This window comes from Schistocerca serialis, chromosome 2 (assembly GCF_023864345.2).
Source record: "Schistocerca serialis cubense isolate TAMUIC-IGC-003099 chromosome 2, iqSchSeri2.2, whole genome shotgun sequence".
In the NCBI taxonomy this organism is placed as follows: domain Eukaryota; kingdom Metazoa; phylum Arthropoda; class Insecta; order Orthoptera; family Acrididae; genus Schistocerca; species Schistocerca serialis.
Genome location: NC_064639.1, coordinates 382,946,813 through 382,965,631, shown reverse-complemented (window position 1 = coordinate 382,965,631; position 18,819 = coordinate 382,946,813).

Below are 18,819 nucleotides of genomic sequence, written 5' to 3'. Positions count from 1 at the left end.
CGTAACCGGTTGGCCCTGACTAGTATTACTCCGCAATCTGACTGCATAGAATAACAGCAAAGAATGAAAGGAAATTTCCGTTAACACAATTAATTAATTAAGTCCCCAGCAACTATAAAAGCTACGAAACAACAAAGCACAAGTGTAACTGTTCTGTGTGTGGAAGTGTGATTCAACGTACACATCTGGCACGGTTCTTCTTCAATACGACAAGATGCTTTAAGCGCCATTTACAATGAAGTAATTAAAAAAAAAAACAGAAATACTATGATTGCACATAGAAATCAGAATTACACTCTAATACATGAACACAAGCCAGATGCTTTGTTGACTGAACCTGTGACCAAGAAGCATTGTTATTTAGGACATTTGAAATACAAAAAAAAGTTTTATTACCTTATATATATTGACGAAAAAATACACTCTGATCATTACAACATCCCCAATCGAACAGCATCGGGTGTCTAGCCCATCAGAACAACTGCACACGACATGCTCACAACTAGTACTGCTATCAACATCGTCTCAACAAGCACTGCCCACGGCAACCTCTGAACTACTACTGCCAGTGGAGGCGGGTGAATAATACTCTTTGGCTCAATCTCTGGCGCTGTGACTCAGTGTAGCCACCTTTCATATGCCCCTCCTCCACGGGCTAGAATTTGATGGTATTTTTGCCAGCATTGGTGGTGAAAATAGCACCAAATTCGTCCAAAAAAAAAATACTGACAAAAATAAAAGATAATATTAATAAATAAATATCACATAACTAAATAAATTTTGGCTTTGCACTGACCCTTTAATAACTTAATATATAAAATACAGTAAGGAATACAAATGCTTTCATACATGTGATTTTACATAATAGTTTACACAAGTATCATTCAATCAATGGCACCAGCAATGACGCATAGGTATAGGTAAGAGTCTCACAACATTTCATAAACAGTAAATACACATAAAATCTTTTCAATAGTTCAATAAACAAATAGCACTCCTCAGAGTAGTTGACAGTTCCAACAGTAGCACCCAGCAATGGTCAACAGGTGCAAATAGCAGTCTCATAACATTTCATCAGTAGTATTTAAACAGCTCCAACAATGGCACCCAGAAATGGCGAGCAGGCGCAGACACCAACAAGGGACATTATCTCAATAGGAGCAGTTCCATCAGTGGCACCCAGCAATGTTGAACAGGTGCAGACAGCAACAAGTGACATCATCTCAGTAGAAGCAGTTCCATCAATGGCACCCAGCAGTGTTGAACGGGTGCAGACAGCAATAAGTAATATTATCTCAGTAGAAGCAGTTCCATCAGTGGCACCCAGTAATGTTGAGCAGGTGCAGACACCAACAAGTGACATTATTTCAGTAGAAGCAATTCCATCAGTGGCACCCAGCAATGTTGAGCAGGTGGAGGTAACAGTACATAATATTCACTATCACTAATCAGAGAGTTCATCAGAGTTTATCAGCAGAAATTAAACATTTCCAAGTGACACCCATCATGTTGAACAAGTGCAGGTAACAGTCCATAATATTCACTATCACTAATTAGACAGTTCATCAGCAGTAATTAAACATTTCCAAGTGGCACCCACCAATGTTAATACGTGTAAGCACGAACAACAGTTTGAACGCACACACAATTGCTTTTACAAAATTATTATCAATGCTCTTACCCTAAACATACAAATTATAATAAACACACAAATGATATCAGATAATTGTCTTATTAAATATTACAAATACACAAATATCAGTAAACCTATAATATTTATGGGTGTCAGTGCAAGCCACAACAAACAAGTAAAATAATATTTAGGAGATAGGTCCGTACCAATTATTTGGGATTAGGAAGGGAAAATACACGAAACACACTCACTCATCTTTCATCCACATTAAGTACTACTGTGTAATTGAATAGTGTTAACTGTGTAAATGCAATTCTGTCAAAATTTGATGTTCAACATGTGTATCAAGTAGTAGTGGCAACAGTGTATAACAGTCAATAATAGTTAGTCAACGTCATAGTCATCATGTCAAGACCAATGTTTGCCAAGCCAGATCCAAATGTACAGTTGTTGAACAACTGTCAGTGTGCCAAGATATGCAATTACTTCCTCTCTCCAAAAAAAGTATATACTGCTTATTGATTTAACAAAGTGTGTGTGTAGACAATCTTCCTTCCACTTGAGTGTTCTAGTCTGCCATCTTCATTCTCCTTGTTCCATATAGACCAACAAAAAAATATGCTCCTCACTTACTTTACCTCTTATCCACCAAAACTCTAATAATCATCAGCATCACATAATCTTAATACTTCAATAATACGTCTTACATCGATACATATAAACCTTATCATCAATATCATTTACCTTACCTCTTGTCCACCAAAACTCCAATAATCATCAACTTCACACAATCTCAATACCTCAATAATACCTCTTCAATACGTCGATACATATAAACCTTATCACCAATATCACTTCACTTCCATAACAACTCTTTCCTCTAGTCAGTCTCCTCGAACAAGTGCAGATAAAATCCTAGTGCAAACTTCAATTCATCATCCCATACAATCTGAAGACCCAATGTCGACACACAACCTCTGTGTAATCCATCTGACCCAAATCTTCTACTCATTATGAATTATAAAATACATTTTGGTTCCTTGTCCATCATTAAATAAAAGAAATGCATACGTGACCTCTAACAGCCTTTAGTTTGAATAACTCTCAGTAAGTAAGAACGAGTACGGAGTGTGAATGATCGTAATATTTCACAGTGTGTACACCACTTAAAGAATCATGGCAAAACAGAAGCAAACATGTGAAGTATTTCTTGTGTCAAGTGTCACTCGCTATTTCAATTGCTCAGAATTATGACAACAAACAGAAATGTATAAATATGCAATCCATATGCAAAGCAGCAAATATGTATCTTACATAATAAACAGGTCATTAGCATCATATCAGCATAAGCAAATAAATGTTCATATGTAATCTTAATAAGTAAACATGAAGGCGCAAGCAGATAAATCACAAAGTATAACTTACATGCATAACCATATCAGCACAATTAATCAGGTGTCAATCATAATTTAAATAAATAAGCACAGCAGGCACATAATTAAAAAATGTGACATCAGTAAAAAAGCAGTGCAGCCAAGCGATGCATAATATACATAATTAACAACCCTGTTCATTAATCCATCATTGTCAAAATCAGTTAACACAAAGTATAAATCACGTAATCGCGAGCAGCAAATTGCGTCTAAAGTACGTACCTAAGGGGAAATATGTTACCTGAAAAATAAACTCAATTAACAGTTACCTTTTTAGTTTATTAGTTTCTTCTTCGAAATTAAATTCTTCCTGAAATTTTCTCGATAGCAAGTCCTCTTAACGTCGGACACACACGGAATTTACCTGAAGGTCTTAAATATTTTATACAACCGTATCCTGAAAAATACTGAACGTTAATAACATTATTTATCAAGTCACTATAGCTTTATACCGAATTTAATCAGAGAAATTAGACTGTGTATTTGTTTACGGCTGTCAGTGCATTCGCACTGAGCGCTCGATCAGTTGTAGGTACGCGTGACGTAGGAAGTAATTGTTTACGGTCAACGACTGCCTTGTGCGCCGCGCAGACTTGACTGTTGCTTTGAGTATGTGCCGCCGCCGGAACACGGCGCGGTATCCTTGTATTCTCTGCATGTTTACGTATAACTGTTGGTGTCTCGAAAGTAGGTTATTCCACAAAAATTTTAACGTTTGATATATGATGTATTCCCTTAGAGCGCCGAGATTTAAGAGTTTCTACTTCGACAGTGTTATCATGAATGATTTTGCGAACCCTATATGGACCGTTATAAAGCAGAACAAATTTGCGACACAAGCCTTTTCCTTTGTGAGACAAACGATGAGACTTAATTAACACCTTTTGAACAACTGACAAGATTTTTAAATGACCAGGACGTTTAGCTGATTTCTCTCTTCTAGCAGCCGCAGATGCAATATTTTGGAGAGCCAGGTTCACAACTTCAGAATGCCGCAGTTTCCGTGTAGGCGGAAAAGGAACGATTTCAGAAATGCGATTTGTCGGTGCTTTATTTTTTAATATCAATTTAGGCGGTAAAGAAGTTGAATCATTAGGGAGTTCATTCAGAATGTTTTGAAAAATATGAAGATACTGATCCCATGTTCTGTGATTCTGATGACAATAAAGTCGACGCAATTTATTGATTTCCTTCATCCATCTCTCTGAAGCGTTAGATTGAGGGTGAAAAAGTGAAATGAAAATTGGTTTAATCTTACGACGCCGTAGAGTACGAAGCCAAATTTTAGAACGAAACTGTGATCCATTATCTGATATAACCTTATCAACATGACCCACTTCTTTAAGAAAATGTTTGATGAAAGCATTAGATACTGAACGAGCTGTTGCTTTGCGTAAAGGTGTAAAACACACATATTTTGATGTCAATTCCACTGCTACCAAAATGTACGCAAAACCATTAGTATAACGAACCACTGGACCGAACAAATCGACTGCAGCCATGTCCTTTAATTTCGCTGGAATTATAGGAAACAACGGTGCTCTGTGAGAAATAGTTGGCGGGTTAGCCTTTTGACATAATTTGCATTTGGCAAGAACAGATCGAATACGTTTTTCCATATTACTGAAGTAGCAATTTTCTCGTAATTTATGAAAGCATTTTCTGGGACCAAAGTGCGCATAACTGAAATGTATATGCCAAATCAATTTATTAACCCACTCATCAGAAATGCAAACTAACCGAACAGAGTTGTCAACCGATTTTCGTTTAAAAAGAATATCATTGCGAACTAAATAATACTGTCTAATCGGTACGCTTTCCTTTCTCCTCCACTTCTCCTTAATGTCCTTCCAGATTGGATCCTTGTTTTGCTCCTTAGCGATGTCCTGGAGCGAAGACGAAATAAAATTCTCAAACGCAACACCTTGAATATACATCAAACAATAATTGTTTTCTTTGCAGTCCTCTTCAGCACTTTGTTTCAAACCCATAGGTGTACGTGATAAAGCATCAGCAATAATATTTGAAGAACCCTGTATGTAAACAATCAAGTCAAATTCCTGTAGATACAGCGCCCATCGTGACAATCTTCCATGAGTTAATTTTGTTGACATAAGAAATTCCAGAGCTCGATGATCGGTGTAAACCTTAGTATGTCTGCCATACAAAAATATGCATTTAGAGAGAACACGACTTCCAAATGCAATAGTTTTCTGTCCTACAACGCCGTTTTCTTCTATCTCTTGAAATAAGTGTGCACCTAGGCCTTTGTATGATGAGTCCGTCGCCAAACAAAATTCTTTAGATAAATCCGGATGTGAAAGAAGTGGAGCAGCAACTAAAGCATCACGAAGTTGTTCAAATTCTGACTGCGCTTCCTCATCCCAACACCAATCAGAATTCTTTCCAGATAGTTCACACAAACGAGGTGAGGCCAAATTGTCCAATCTAACAAAGCGTCTAAGAAAATTACAGACACCAAGTAAACTACGAACATCACGTTTTGTGGTAGGAACAGCATAATTACGAATAGCGTCTAGTTTCTCTGGATCAGGAAGAATACCTTCTGTAGAAATAATATGACCAAGAAATTTCACCTGAGAACGACCAAATTCAGATTTTTCCAAGTTCACTGTAATGCCAACTCTTGCAAAAATACGTAAAAATGAATCCAAAATTTTGTTATGCTCACTCCAAGAACGTTTAGCAATAAGAATATCGTCAACATATGAAGTAATATTGTCACAAAGATAAACAGGTAAAATTTCGTTTAAACTACGAATGAATGCTGCTGAAGATACAGTAAGTCCAAACGGTAATTTCCGAAATTGGTAACAGTTACCAAAGGCTAAAAAGGCAGTGTATTTTTTACAATCAGGGTGAAGTTCTATTTGCCAAAAACATGCGCGCATATCAATCGTGGTTAAAACTTTAATTCCATGGAAATGTTGAAGAATTTTATCTAAATTTTGTGGAGGGTCAGTTTCAGGAATGATGATATTATTAACCTGTCTGGAATCCAGAACCAAACGAATTGACCCATCCTTTTTAAGAACGACGTGTATTGGGCTGGTATAAGGACTAACTGCTGGCTCAATAATGCCTTGGTCTAACATGTATTGAAGTTCACTCTTAACCTTGTCTCTGTAAGCCAAAGGAATAGCGTACGTTTTCCCCCGAAATGGTGTGTGTTCTTTTACTTTAAATAAATATTGTAAGCCTTGTATAGTTCCTGTGTGTTGACTAAATACTGTAGCATGTGAAGTCAAAATTTGGTGCAGTTCTTCTCTTGCAACGTCATCTGGCACTTCAGCTTTCTTAACCTATTCATTAATTAATTCTTCGCTATTATATCACCCATCCCGTCTCTGTATCTATTGTCGTTGTCATGAATGAACACATTGTCGTCATAATACTCAGCGAAAACATCAGAAGTAAGAAACCTTAAACATTTTGTATCTGATTCAGATCTTGTTAAACACTCGAAAAATTTCAAACATTTCGGCATTCCGGCAACAGTCAAATTCACACTTCCTTCTTTAAAGTTCAAAATTGCCTTATGTGTGTTAAGAAACTCCATACCTAATATAATTTGTGCATTAAGTAGCGGAACAATAATAAAAGTAGCATAAACTTCGTATCCTTGACAAATGAAATTTAAGTTGGTCTGTTGTTTGACTTCCACACTTTTTCCAGAAATAGCGCCTCGAATTGTAGTTTTAGAAACAGGTAACACAGGACAAGCAATAGTTCTTACACATATACGAAAAACTGATTCACTAATAACATTCAATGGGCTCCCAGAATCTAAAACCGCAGTGAACTTATTCTTACCCACACATACCTCAATAACAGGATGTAAAAATGCGTCTACATTATTTTCCTTTTCGTCTAGCAAAATGTCTCTCATGTCTTCCAGGCGTACGTAGTGTAAAGTCGTAGTGTCATTACTTTCTGAACCGTCTATATTTCTGCCAGAAGCCGAAGCTACAAGTCATTGTCGATTTTTTGCATCACGTCTTTGATTATTCGCGTCATTTCGCGGATCAGTTTCTACGATTTGCACTTGTCTCTCGGAATTTCTGTCACGCGGAGGATGCCAATTAGGTCCCTCCCGTCTGTTAGATGTAAATTCTTGGTTGTGTCTGTTATAAAAATCTCTATTTTCCTGTCTATCTGCATGACTGCTTCTTGTGTAATTTCGACTGTCACTTCTGAAATTACTGTTAGATACTACCCCGGTTATTTCTGTAGTAAGAATTTCTATTATTGTATGAATAATTTCTGTCTTGATGATACCGATTACTGTTTCCGTATGATTGATCATTCCGGTAGAAACTACCGTTATTATAACTGTCTGTGTAATTTCTGTTAGAATGTCTGTTATTGTCATAAGGCTGGTATCTATTATCCTAACTGTTTCGTCTGTCATTCTCAAAATTACCCATATACCGCCCGTTCCAATCACTATCCCTTTTCTCTGAAAATCTATTGTAATTACTGTTACCAAAAAAATTACAAGAAGTCCCGTCGTCGTTGTCATACTCAAGTTCTTGTAGCAAAGTCTTAAAAGTCTCAATGTCGTCTTTACATCTTCCAGCTAAAGCAATTTGTCTTATCGATTGTGGCAGCTTAGTTAAGCAAATGCGAATTAATTCAGTCGGGCTATAAGGGTTGGACAGGAATTGATTCTTTCGAATCATGTCTTCAAAGTATTCTGCCGGTGTGCGGAACTCAGACTGTTTAAAATTACGTTGCATAATAAGACTTTGTTTTCGGACCAACATGCCGATAGAAATGCATGATAAAAATCATTTAAATTATTACGATCTCTAATAAGTGCGCGCATCCGCGTCGCCGGTTCATTTTCTAAATATCCACACATAAATTCCAGTTTGTGACTTAGTGGCCAATTTGGTGGAAGTGCGTACATAAATTGATCTAACCATGAACATAGCTGTATGTCGTTCTTAGAATTGCGAAAGATCTTAAATTTCCGAACAGTTAAGAAGTGTTTATAGTCAAAGTTTTCTCCTCGTGGCGACAAAGACCTACCGCGTCTGTCCCAGTCCGAATGTCGATTATTGTCAAGTTCGCGCGCCTGGCGCTCTCTTGTTGCATCTCGTAAATGAAACAAATTATTTTCTTCAAACCACTCTGCTATCTGTGATTCTAAATTTCTTCTGCTGTCTTTTCCTACGATTTCGCCTTCAATTTGTTTGACTTGCTTTTGTAATGCCTCAAATTCCCTTTTAACGCGTTCATTAAATTTTCCCTGTTTTTCAACATGCTTATTTATGTTCTGGTACTCTTCGGTTTCTGCAAATGGTAATGGAGCTGTATCATCCGAATCTCTGTCCCCATTTAAACTAAGATTTGTCAATTTATCTGAAATCTCCTCCACTCTTTCCGATAAGTCACCTACTTTTTCTTTCTGTTTATTTACGTCTTCCGTAAGTGTCGCGACTCGGGTTTCAGTATTGACACATTTAGTAGTTAACTGTTCATATTGTTGTGTTAGGTTATTTATTCTGTCATTTGGTACGGATTCCTCGATTCTCTCAAATATTTCTTCCTTATCGTGTGCACATTGTAAATTTAACTCTGAAAATTTCTGTACTATCACGCGATCTCTTTCTTCCTGTTCTCTATCCTGTTCCTTCTGTCTAATCTCTACTGCAAATAATCTATTACTGTGAGAATTCAAAATCGGTTGTACTTCTTCTCTAATTTCTTTCTTCAATTCATCTTTCATGTTTTTGAAACATGTCCCCATTCGTGAGTCTAACCGTGTTTGCATTGTTCCCATCTCAATTTTAATTGTTCCTATCTCAGTTTTAATTGTTCCTATCTCAATTTTAATTGTTCCTATTTGTGAGTCTAGCCGTGTTTCCATTCGTGATCCCAAATTTAATATAGCACCCATCAACTGCTCCATATTAACTGGTTCGAAATTCTTTTCGCCCCTAACATTTCCCGCAAAACTAACTTCCTTCGGCATAGCCATAAAGCTATCTGTGTTCGATACCATTCCAGAGGCTTCTGTCGTTAATTCTGAAAATTTTTTGATTGTGAGAAATTTTGAATTGGTTCCGGACTATCTTCCCGACTTATTAAATTGTTTTCAACTTCATTATTCATAATACTGTTCTCCTGTGTTGGCGAGTTCGCCATGTTAACAATTTCGTCATTCTCACTATTCATCATTTTTGCCTTTTTCATCGATCGCGTAATCATTTACAAAACATACAAAACTCGTCACTATACGAAAATTACACACAATGACACTTTATCACCAACAATATCATTCACACGAAATGCTTCCCTCAAACACAATTAACGAACGATTGAAATCTTCATAATTGCACAAAATTATCAAACCCGTATACAAGACAACAAAAATTAAATTCTGCAAAAAATACCACTAGAAGAATGACAATTACCAAATCTACACATGCAGTATAGACTACAATTACTAAACTACGAATTACTACAACAATACTACTGTCTGCTATTTATACAATCAGAAGAATTCCAAGGGACGATCCGAAGCAGCGGTCGCCACGTGCATGAGGGCTTAATTAAATAAAATGCAAATATTTTTGGTAGCTGTCTGTCCGATTACGAAGTCTCGTAAACGGTTGCCCTGATTAGTATTAGTACGCCATCTGACTGCATAGAATAACAACAAAGAATGAGAGAAAACTTCCGTTAACACAATTAATTAATTAAGTCCCCAGCAACTATAAAACCTACGAAACAACAAAACACAAGTGTAGCTGTTCTGTGTGTGGAAGTGTGATTCAACGTACACATCTGGCACGGTTCTTCCTCAATAAGACCAGATATTTTAAACACCATTTATACTGAAGTAATTAAAAAAACCAGAAATACTATAATTGCACATAGAAACCAGAAATACAGTCTAATACAAGAACACGAGTCAGATGCTTTGTTGACTGAACCTGTAACCAATAGGCATTATTGTTTAAGACATTGAAATAATACAAAAAAAGGAATTTTTTTACCTTCATATATATTGACGAAAAGCACACTCTGATCATTACAGCATCCCCAATCCAACAATCGCTGGAGTCTAGCCCATCAAAGCAATATGACAACATCTGAACAAGCACTCTCCATGGGAACTTCTCAACAACGACTCACCACTGCTACATCTCAACAAGCACTCACTACTGCTACTTCTCAATAAGCACTGCCTACTACGACTTCTCGACAAGAACTGCCAGTGGAGGCGGCGAAATAATACTCTTTGGCGCAATCTCTGGCGCTGTGGCTCAGTGTAGCCACCTTTCAGAAGCCCTGGTAGTCTGGTAAGTAATTAAATCTTCTCCAAGTAACAGTCTTGGAAACATCAGAAGAACATCGCTCAACTCTTTATTTCCTCTCCGACCATTTACAGACAGGGGCTTACTTTCTAGAACGCGTGCCTTAAACGTTGCTAATATCATTACAGGACCAATTCCCCGAGTTAAAATTATTTGATCAGACAAAGCTGTACAACGAAGAGATTAAGGAGGGGATGGTAGAGATGTAGATGGAGCCCCTCTTTTAATTCGTAGAAAAAGGTGGGTTAGTGGTCAGCTTTGCTGGTTGCACTGCTGAGGTTCTGGTTTCGATTCCCAGTGAGCACCTCAGATTTATCTGTCGTGGAAATATCTAGAAAGAGTAAAAATGACCAAACTGGAAGCCGATTTATAAGATAAATGCAGCAACTGACACACAAGCCACCAGACAAATTTTGATTTAAGCTTATACAGAGTCCTTATGTATACTCTGGATTTTTTTATAGACGTAGATGAAAATGTCCTCATGGCAGGCATCTGCGGATGGATGGTCTGAGAACTAGCAAACTCGATCATGACATCCGGGTTCTCCTTATCCTACCTCAATCTTTGAACTCTTCTTATTATAAGATCTTCAATTATTAATGCGCCAATACCTCAGGTTTTCGGGTCCAGTTCCTCAATCAGTAAAAACAGGATCCTTTATCGTCACTTAGTTTTCCGTCTGTGTGTCTGTCCGAATGTTGAAAACTATTTTTCAAGAACAGGTAAACGTATCAAACTGAAATGAGGCTTCTAATTCAGTGCAATCAAAATATGCGGCCATTTATGCCACATATCTCTGTACTTGAAAACTCATTCATCAAAACCTATAGGAATCATGAGATTTGACAAGAAGCAAGGTCTCACAGTGCAACTAAAGGAAGAAATCCGAAAACTGTTCGTAATTACATCACACGAAAAAGATTTGTCATTTGTTATCCGACAGCACGTTTCTTCGCAAGTGTGTTGAGACCGCTTTTTCCCAGGAAAGGGTCATCATATCAAGTATAAATTTGCCACGTACTAGTAAGTAATGTCCCTTGGCAGAGTTATAAATGTAAACTTCTGAGTCAAAAGGTACCGCCGTATACACCGATCAGAGAGAAGATTATGACCACTGATCTAGTATCGATAAATACCGGTCCAGGCAATAGCAGCGTCACCAGGCGAGGAATGACTGATAATCAGACACGCACGGTGCGTGTAGTATCAGTAAGCGTACTGTCCGGTGTGGAATGGGGAAGACGCGCGGTCAGTCTGAAATTGAGCGCGTGGCAGATGGCGATGGCCCGGCACGAGCATTTCGAAAACTTCACCTGTCGGGTGTTAAAGGCGTAATGTGGTGAGTGTCTTCAACACTTAGCGAAGCCAAGATGAAGTCGCTTCCAGACATCGTGATGCCGGGCGGCCATCCCTCTTACAGATGTTGGGTGTCGTGGGCTGGGAGTCTGGTAAAGCAGGACAGGCGGCGAACTGTGGTGGAACTAACATCAGACTTAAATGCTGGGCAGAGTACAACTGCGAGTGAACACACAGTGCGCCGAACAGTCCTAACTATGGGCCTTCGCAGCCGACGACCCATGTATGTGCCCATGTTAACACCACGACCTCGGCAACTACAACTGAAATTGGGACGTGACGGTCGGCACTGGACATTGGCGCAGTGGCATAGTGTAGCATGGTCTGATGAATCCCGATAGCTTCTTCATCATGCCGATGGGATGACGCGAATTGTTTGTCTTCCAGAAGAGCAGCTCCTTGGTGCCTGTACTGCAGGATGAAGACAGGCTGGCGGCGGCTGCATTATGGCCTGGGGAACATTCACGTGGGCATCCATGGGTCCATTGGAGCTCACGCAAGGAACCATGACGGCAAAGGAGTATCATATACCGGCTGCAGAGCACATACAGCCCTTTATGACGTTCATGTTTCCCGACGGCGTTTTTATTTTTTTTAGCGTGATAATGCGTCATTTTACAAGGCCAACAAGGTGATTGAGTGGTCTAGAAACACAATGGCGAGTTCCAGTTGATGTGCTGGCCCCCCCAGCTCGCCAGATCTGAACCCGATCGAACACATCTGGGATGTGACTGAATGGGGCGTCAGAGCTCATCGCCCTCCCCGGAATTAACGAAAATTTGGTGACTTGTGAGTGCAGATTAGAGGTTCCGACTTCCTACAGCGACCTACCATGGCCTCATTGCTTACGTGCCACAACGTGTCGTCGCTGTTCTACGTGCCAAATGTGGACATTCCGGCTATTAGGTGGGTGGTGATACTGTTCCGCCTGATCAGTGTGTGATACATATTTTGATTCCCGAAAACTCAGTTATCAAACTATGTAGGGAATTCCCCGAAAACTCAGTCATCAAACTATATAGGGAATTCCCTTTGGCCTAGAATCACGAAATTCGATAAGAAAGAAGGTTTTACAGCACAAATAAAGGGGAAAAATCCGAAAATTTTTAATGTGTGATGATGTCACACGAAAAAAAGCCGTCATTTCTTGTCCGACTGTCTGTCTGTCCGTCCGCCGTCTCTTAAGACCTCTTCAACTAAGGAACGGGTAGATGCATTAACGTAAAACTTATGTCACATACTAATGTCTATAGTTCCTTGGCACTGTAGTAAACATAAGCTTCTAAGTCACTGCAATGCAAAGCTACTCCGACCTATGTGACGTATTTTGTTACTCGCAAACTCACTCAGCAAAACCTGTGGGGTACTTCCCGTTGACCTGGTATCATAAAACGTCACAAGAAGCAAGAGTAACAGTACAAGTAAAGGGAAAGATCATAAAAATTTTAACTTTTAACTACATCATACAAAAATTTTTTTCCAATTTGTTATCTGACTTCAAACTTGAAATTAAAACGTTCTCGAAAATCTAGCAAATCCCTTGGCAGTATCAATGTCGATAACAGGCAGAAACAGTGAAAATTTTCTATTCTAGTGATGGATGAAGTGTCTATATGCATACGTTTGTACCGAACCTTTCGAGCGGAAGTCCTGCCCACATCTGGCGTACTGTTTTTTTCTTTTTTTAACTGACTGTTATTCATGTCGATGTTTTTACTTGATTTCTCACGTGTTACTGAACGGATATTACATTGTTTCTGCGTTGCAAAATTCAGTGACCATTTCATGGATTGCTTGTGGACTGTGGTGCTCTCGAGCGTAACGACATTACTTGAAAGCTGACGTTGAACACCGGTAGCTAATACGTGGAAGCGCGTGTGGCGCCTAAAAACGCCACGTGATTTAAGCAACTTCGGTTCCGGCCGGCGTCGCGCTGGCCTTGTTGCCGCCTCATTAGCTTGATCTGCGCCTTTGATGGTGAAGTGACGGAAGCGAAAGACCGGGCAGCGGGACATACGGCACGAGATACACGCAGTTCCCTCCTGGCGGGATAAGAAAGTGAGCGTTGATGAAGGTCCTTAGCTGCGCCGCGGCGAGTCTGCGCGGACCGCTTGCGATGAAGACGCCATTGTCTCGGGCTACGCAGAAACCGAGTTTCCTAGAAATCCGACGGGATGTCGAAGGGACAAGAACTGCTAAAACGGCGGTCGCTACAAGAAAATTAACAGCCCGGCAGCGGCCGGCGGAATGTGGTGACGGCCGGAGCGTGGCGTGGCTGTGCGGCCTGTTCTTTTTGCCGGCCGGCCGGTCCTTTTTCCCTTGTTTCTTTGTTCCCGGCGGGCCGCCGGCGACGTGACGCGGAACAATGAGTGATGCCTGGCCGGCCATCCGTGTTCACACGTAACTATGTCGGCCCTGTCGCAGCGCTCCGCGCCCTGCATACAAACGGCGCATCTCACCTCAGCCCTCACGGCTGCCGAGACTGTCAGTACCCGGGCTTTGCGCCGTACTCCGCGACGCGTAAGCTGCGCCAAGCTGCCGTCGTCGTCCTACGCCGCACACTGAAGGAGGCGTCTCCAGGTGTTGGGAACGGTTTGGACAGAACAGAACGTCGACTGAACGGACCTGTAACTTCGAAGTAACTCGAACGCCACACCATATTTTTGGCACTGCATTCGTTGCGTGTCTTGCAGAGTGGTACATTTGTACTTTCCGCCGTCGGTGCTGAAATTTCTGGCGGTTTGCCACGGCGCGCTGCGCAAGAGGGCGTGTGGTTAGCTCGGACATTGGTGGCGTTGCCCGTGATTGGTTGATTAGCTTTGGCGCCATTTTGCTGCCAAACGTCTCTCGCACTTCCTGGGTTCGCCGTGATTTTGAGTTGATTTTATGTTCATTAAAAGGTATTTGACTTATTGAGAGACTTGTTATGCGTTTTGCATGCATGTTCGATTTAGTTGTATATCGTTTTTAGTACGTAATTAGCGTTTGCGATCTTAAATACAAGTTGAAATAACGAAGCGTTTTGTGATGAAGTCGGTAGACCTACATGTTTGAAATAAACGCGTTAGTAAATGTACAGTATTGTTTTTGACATCTGTAATTCGTTCTGTATACGTTCGTAAACGATGGCAGGTTGTGCTGCATTTGTTGTTCCAATAGAGGCGAAGGTGGATTTCGCATGTTAACATTTCCAAGCAATGAAGAAAGACGAAAGCAGTGGGCAGTCGCAGTCAACAGGGCTGACATAAATCCGATACAAAACAAATGCTATACACTATATTTTTTTTTATTTACGTTACTTTCATTGTAATATGTCTAGTAAACGAACTTTAAAGGAGATAAATGCAAGAAACGAATAATTTTTACAGCCACTGCATCAAATTTTCCTCTGCTGTATGTAGTAGGCTAGTATGAGTATATTATAGCTGTAAATAAAGGCATTTAATGAATGATTTCGCCATATTGTCTTATGCTTTTGATTCGGTGAGTGTGTACTCCAGTACTGGCCATTCAAAAGTCCCGCCAGCAGTTTGGCAGAAAAATGGCCGCTGTATCGTCCGGTTGGCCACTCTCCCCCTAGCTCGGACATCGATGCCAGCGCCTGCCGGGCCGACCGCGGTCAGCATGGTGAAGCGAGTGGCTCTTTGACGGCCAGTAAGTCCGCAAGTGAGATTGGAATGTTGAGCATCGCGTATGTGGGAACCGTGTTTGCAGAGCCTCAACGGTCTACGCGGGGAACGACCAAGCTGAACGCTGACCTCGTCTACCGTGGGACCGGTTAGGATTTGTCGGACTAAATTATCGTGTGGCAGGAATGGAAGTGATGTTGTCTGGTAGTGTTTGGAATTATGTTTTCAAACAGCGAACCCGTTACACGTGATGTGAAATACTGTACTGTATCTTGCGATCGTGGTGTTTCAGAGAGCGGTGTTGTATTGCACTGTGATTATTATACTCCTCCATAGATCATGATTCAACCATTGTACCCAGACATCAGTTTTTCTGTGTTGTGCTTCTTTTCCTTGTCCTTGTTAGACAGCTCCATGTAGTTGTGTTGTTCGTTGGCATTGGTTAGGTAGCCGGTGGAGGTTGATGCATTTGCTCGTCTTAGTTTTACCGTGTAGTGCTGGGTGCCTGCTTGTAAAGCTTTTTCGGGCTGAGATGTGATATTTATTGCTCGATGGTGCCCACCTGTAATATCACCTGGGCCGATTAAGAGTACTGTTTAGGAACATTTAGATCTGTCCAGAGTACGCTTTTAATCTCATTTTGCTGTGCCCAGTTCTAGTAAAAAGTATTCCTGAGAAGAACATGGTTTGTAGATGATTTTAACTCTGGAAGAGTTTTGTGCTGAAGTCGTTATAAGTTTTCATGGTATAATGTATGGAGATATGTAAAGGCTATTTAAAAATAAGAACGCTCTCTACCACTCTCGCACAAAGCCCAGCCCAAACAGCACTGCGCCCATAACCAGTGCTGCAATCGGAGAGGCGTCACAGAAGACGAAAAAACTGAAACAGAGGATGGAACAGCACGCTATGTCGTACGAGTTGAATCAAACTGGCGAGGGTTAATAAAAAATGCCTGGGATGGCTCCTAGAAGAGGGCAGGAGATTTACTTTGAAAATCAAGAGAGGAATATCACTGATCCGCATTAAACAATCAGTTGCATAAGATGGTGGCCTAATTACTAGTTCAGGTGCACACGGTGGAGCTACAACGTTATAATCGCTGGGGACAGGGGAGGGGGGGTTAAGGACACAAACTGACTGAACACTCACTGTTATGGCAGCGTATGTTCTCAAGGGAATCCAGAGGCAACTTCGGAGCCACAGACGTATGTCAGAAATTGGTACTGTGGTCAGTGAAAACTATTAAGGAACTACAAAGGTTACTAGAATGTAACTACACTGCTGCTCTTCAGAACTGGAACCCTAAGTTGGCAAGCAGTCATAGTCAAATGGACATTATGTCCACTAGATGCTAGAATATGCAAGTGATCTTTCAGCGTAACTGCAGGAAGTTGCTAGGAGTAAAGCCAGCTGTATTTTGTACATAGGGAAAGATTATGTAGCAGGTTCCACATTAAATCCTTCGGCGAATGGACTAACAAATAGGATCACTACTAAACCTATTAATAAATGAGAAACTGACCTATCGATCCGCTGAGATCTGAAAAGTTTTAGTCTTTACATTGGACTAGTCATAGGATATGGAAGTACCGTAGGGCTGTGCGGCGAAGACACATTTCTAGGGGCTGAAAACGCTGTAAAATTAGGCATTACGCAGAGTCTGATGTGTCCTAGGCAATTTCCAAGTCTGGTACCCAAACTGAGCTGTATATGACGTTTAGGGACGAGAATACCGCTTATTTCAGGGAAATTTCTCACGCTTGATATACAAAACGCAAAATGATAAACGTGATGTTGGTACCGGGCTGTAGCAATGTCGTCTCGGTAGGTCGACTTCTTTGCACCAAGCACGGTGGCTGGGCGAATCAATTCGATTGGACGACCAAAATTTTGGAGCGAAAGCAACCGTTTTCTCTCACGCTGGCCGGGCACCACTGTGGCACCTCGACCTTTGATGTTCGTGCAACAAAGGCAAAAATAACAAAGGCAGTTATTCTGTGGGACAGCAGTGGCGGCACGGCGCGCACTGCCGCCAGCTAGATGAGGCGACAGCTCTACTCACAAAACCCCGAAGCAGGCCGCGGCCTCGCGGAAACTGCCAGTCTCCCTGTGGAGGTTTGCCTCTCCTAATGAGATTCACCAACTGCTTTCTGCCGACAACTGGATCCTGAAACCACACGGCGAGTGCACCTTCCAACACGAAAAATGCAACCCTCCTCTGAGGCCGATACGTCGAGAACTCTTAATAAAATAGCTGCCGAATAGTGACAGAAAAATAAGTGAAAGGATCCTATATCGATTGACTGCGCAACTGATCACAAACACGTTCTTCAAGTATCCTAAGCAATTTAATGTGCTTTGAACTCACAAATTGAACGGTGGGGAAAGTAGATGCCAGAATCGGGTATACGAGAAAAACACGCACGGAACAAAAATACCCTCACGAATAGTGAGAATTGTAAGGAAATGCAGTTCGCGCATAAAATACCAGTTCCCGAATATTGTTCGCCCTTCTGGTGTCCTTGCGAACTACGGTTAACACAAGAGACAGAAAGATTCTAAGTAAAACTGTGCTACTATTATTAATGATTAAGTTATAAATTAAAATAAAAAATTCTTGCCTCTCGATATTCTGTCGTCCCCAGAGATCAGAATTAGTTGGAAATTACATATCATCATTCCCTCCGTACAGAAGTATTTTGAGCCAAGTTAGTTTTAACGCAACGTCTTTCAAAATACAGTTATTGTTGGTCACCAAGAAGCAGTGGCAGAGAGACCCAGAAAGACTCCTTTGTTTTGGGAAGTGCCTGAGAAGCGCAACAGTATATTCCTGGGGGACAAGTAGCAGTTAGGACCAGCCAGGTAACAGCAAACTATCAGATTTGGAGAGCTTCTTCAGAACTCGCTTATAAGACGGATTTCACTTCGTGTAGGAACGGCCGTTGCGGTGATATGAGAAAATGGTGCATACTGTCAGGGTAGGCGCCATTTTCTTATATCGCACCGCACGGTGGGAACTGTATCGGCGAAAATCTCTCACACCGCACGCACTCAAAAAAAGTAGTGAGAGCTACTGAAAATTGATCATTCTTGAGACGAAAATAATATGTGTGACTCATGCAATCGGAAGACAAGCGTCTGTATAATACAGCTTGATCCTATGGCCTACAGGTTAGGTAACACGCCATGACGCCCCACTGTCGCTCCTCATTGCTAGTATTTCTCTCTCAACATGATATCACTTGATATCACTCAGTTTCATACTGAGATTTGATCACAGGTGAAATCTGATACAGAACACTAGTGCACCTTCCGTCCGTAGTTCTTAAATGAAGAATCCGAAACGTGTCTGTTTCTCGCTTCGATTCGTTTAATTTATGTATAAACATGACGCTCGTTTGTCTTATCCAAAG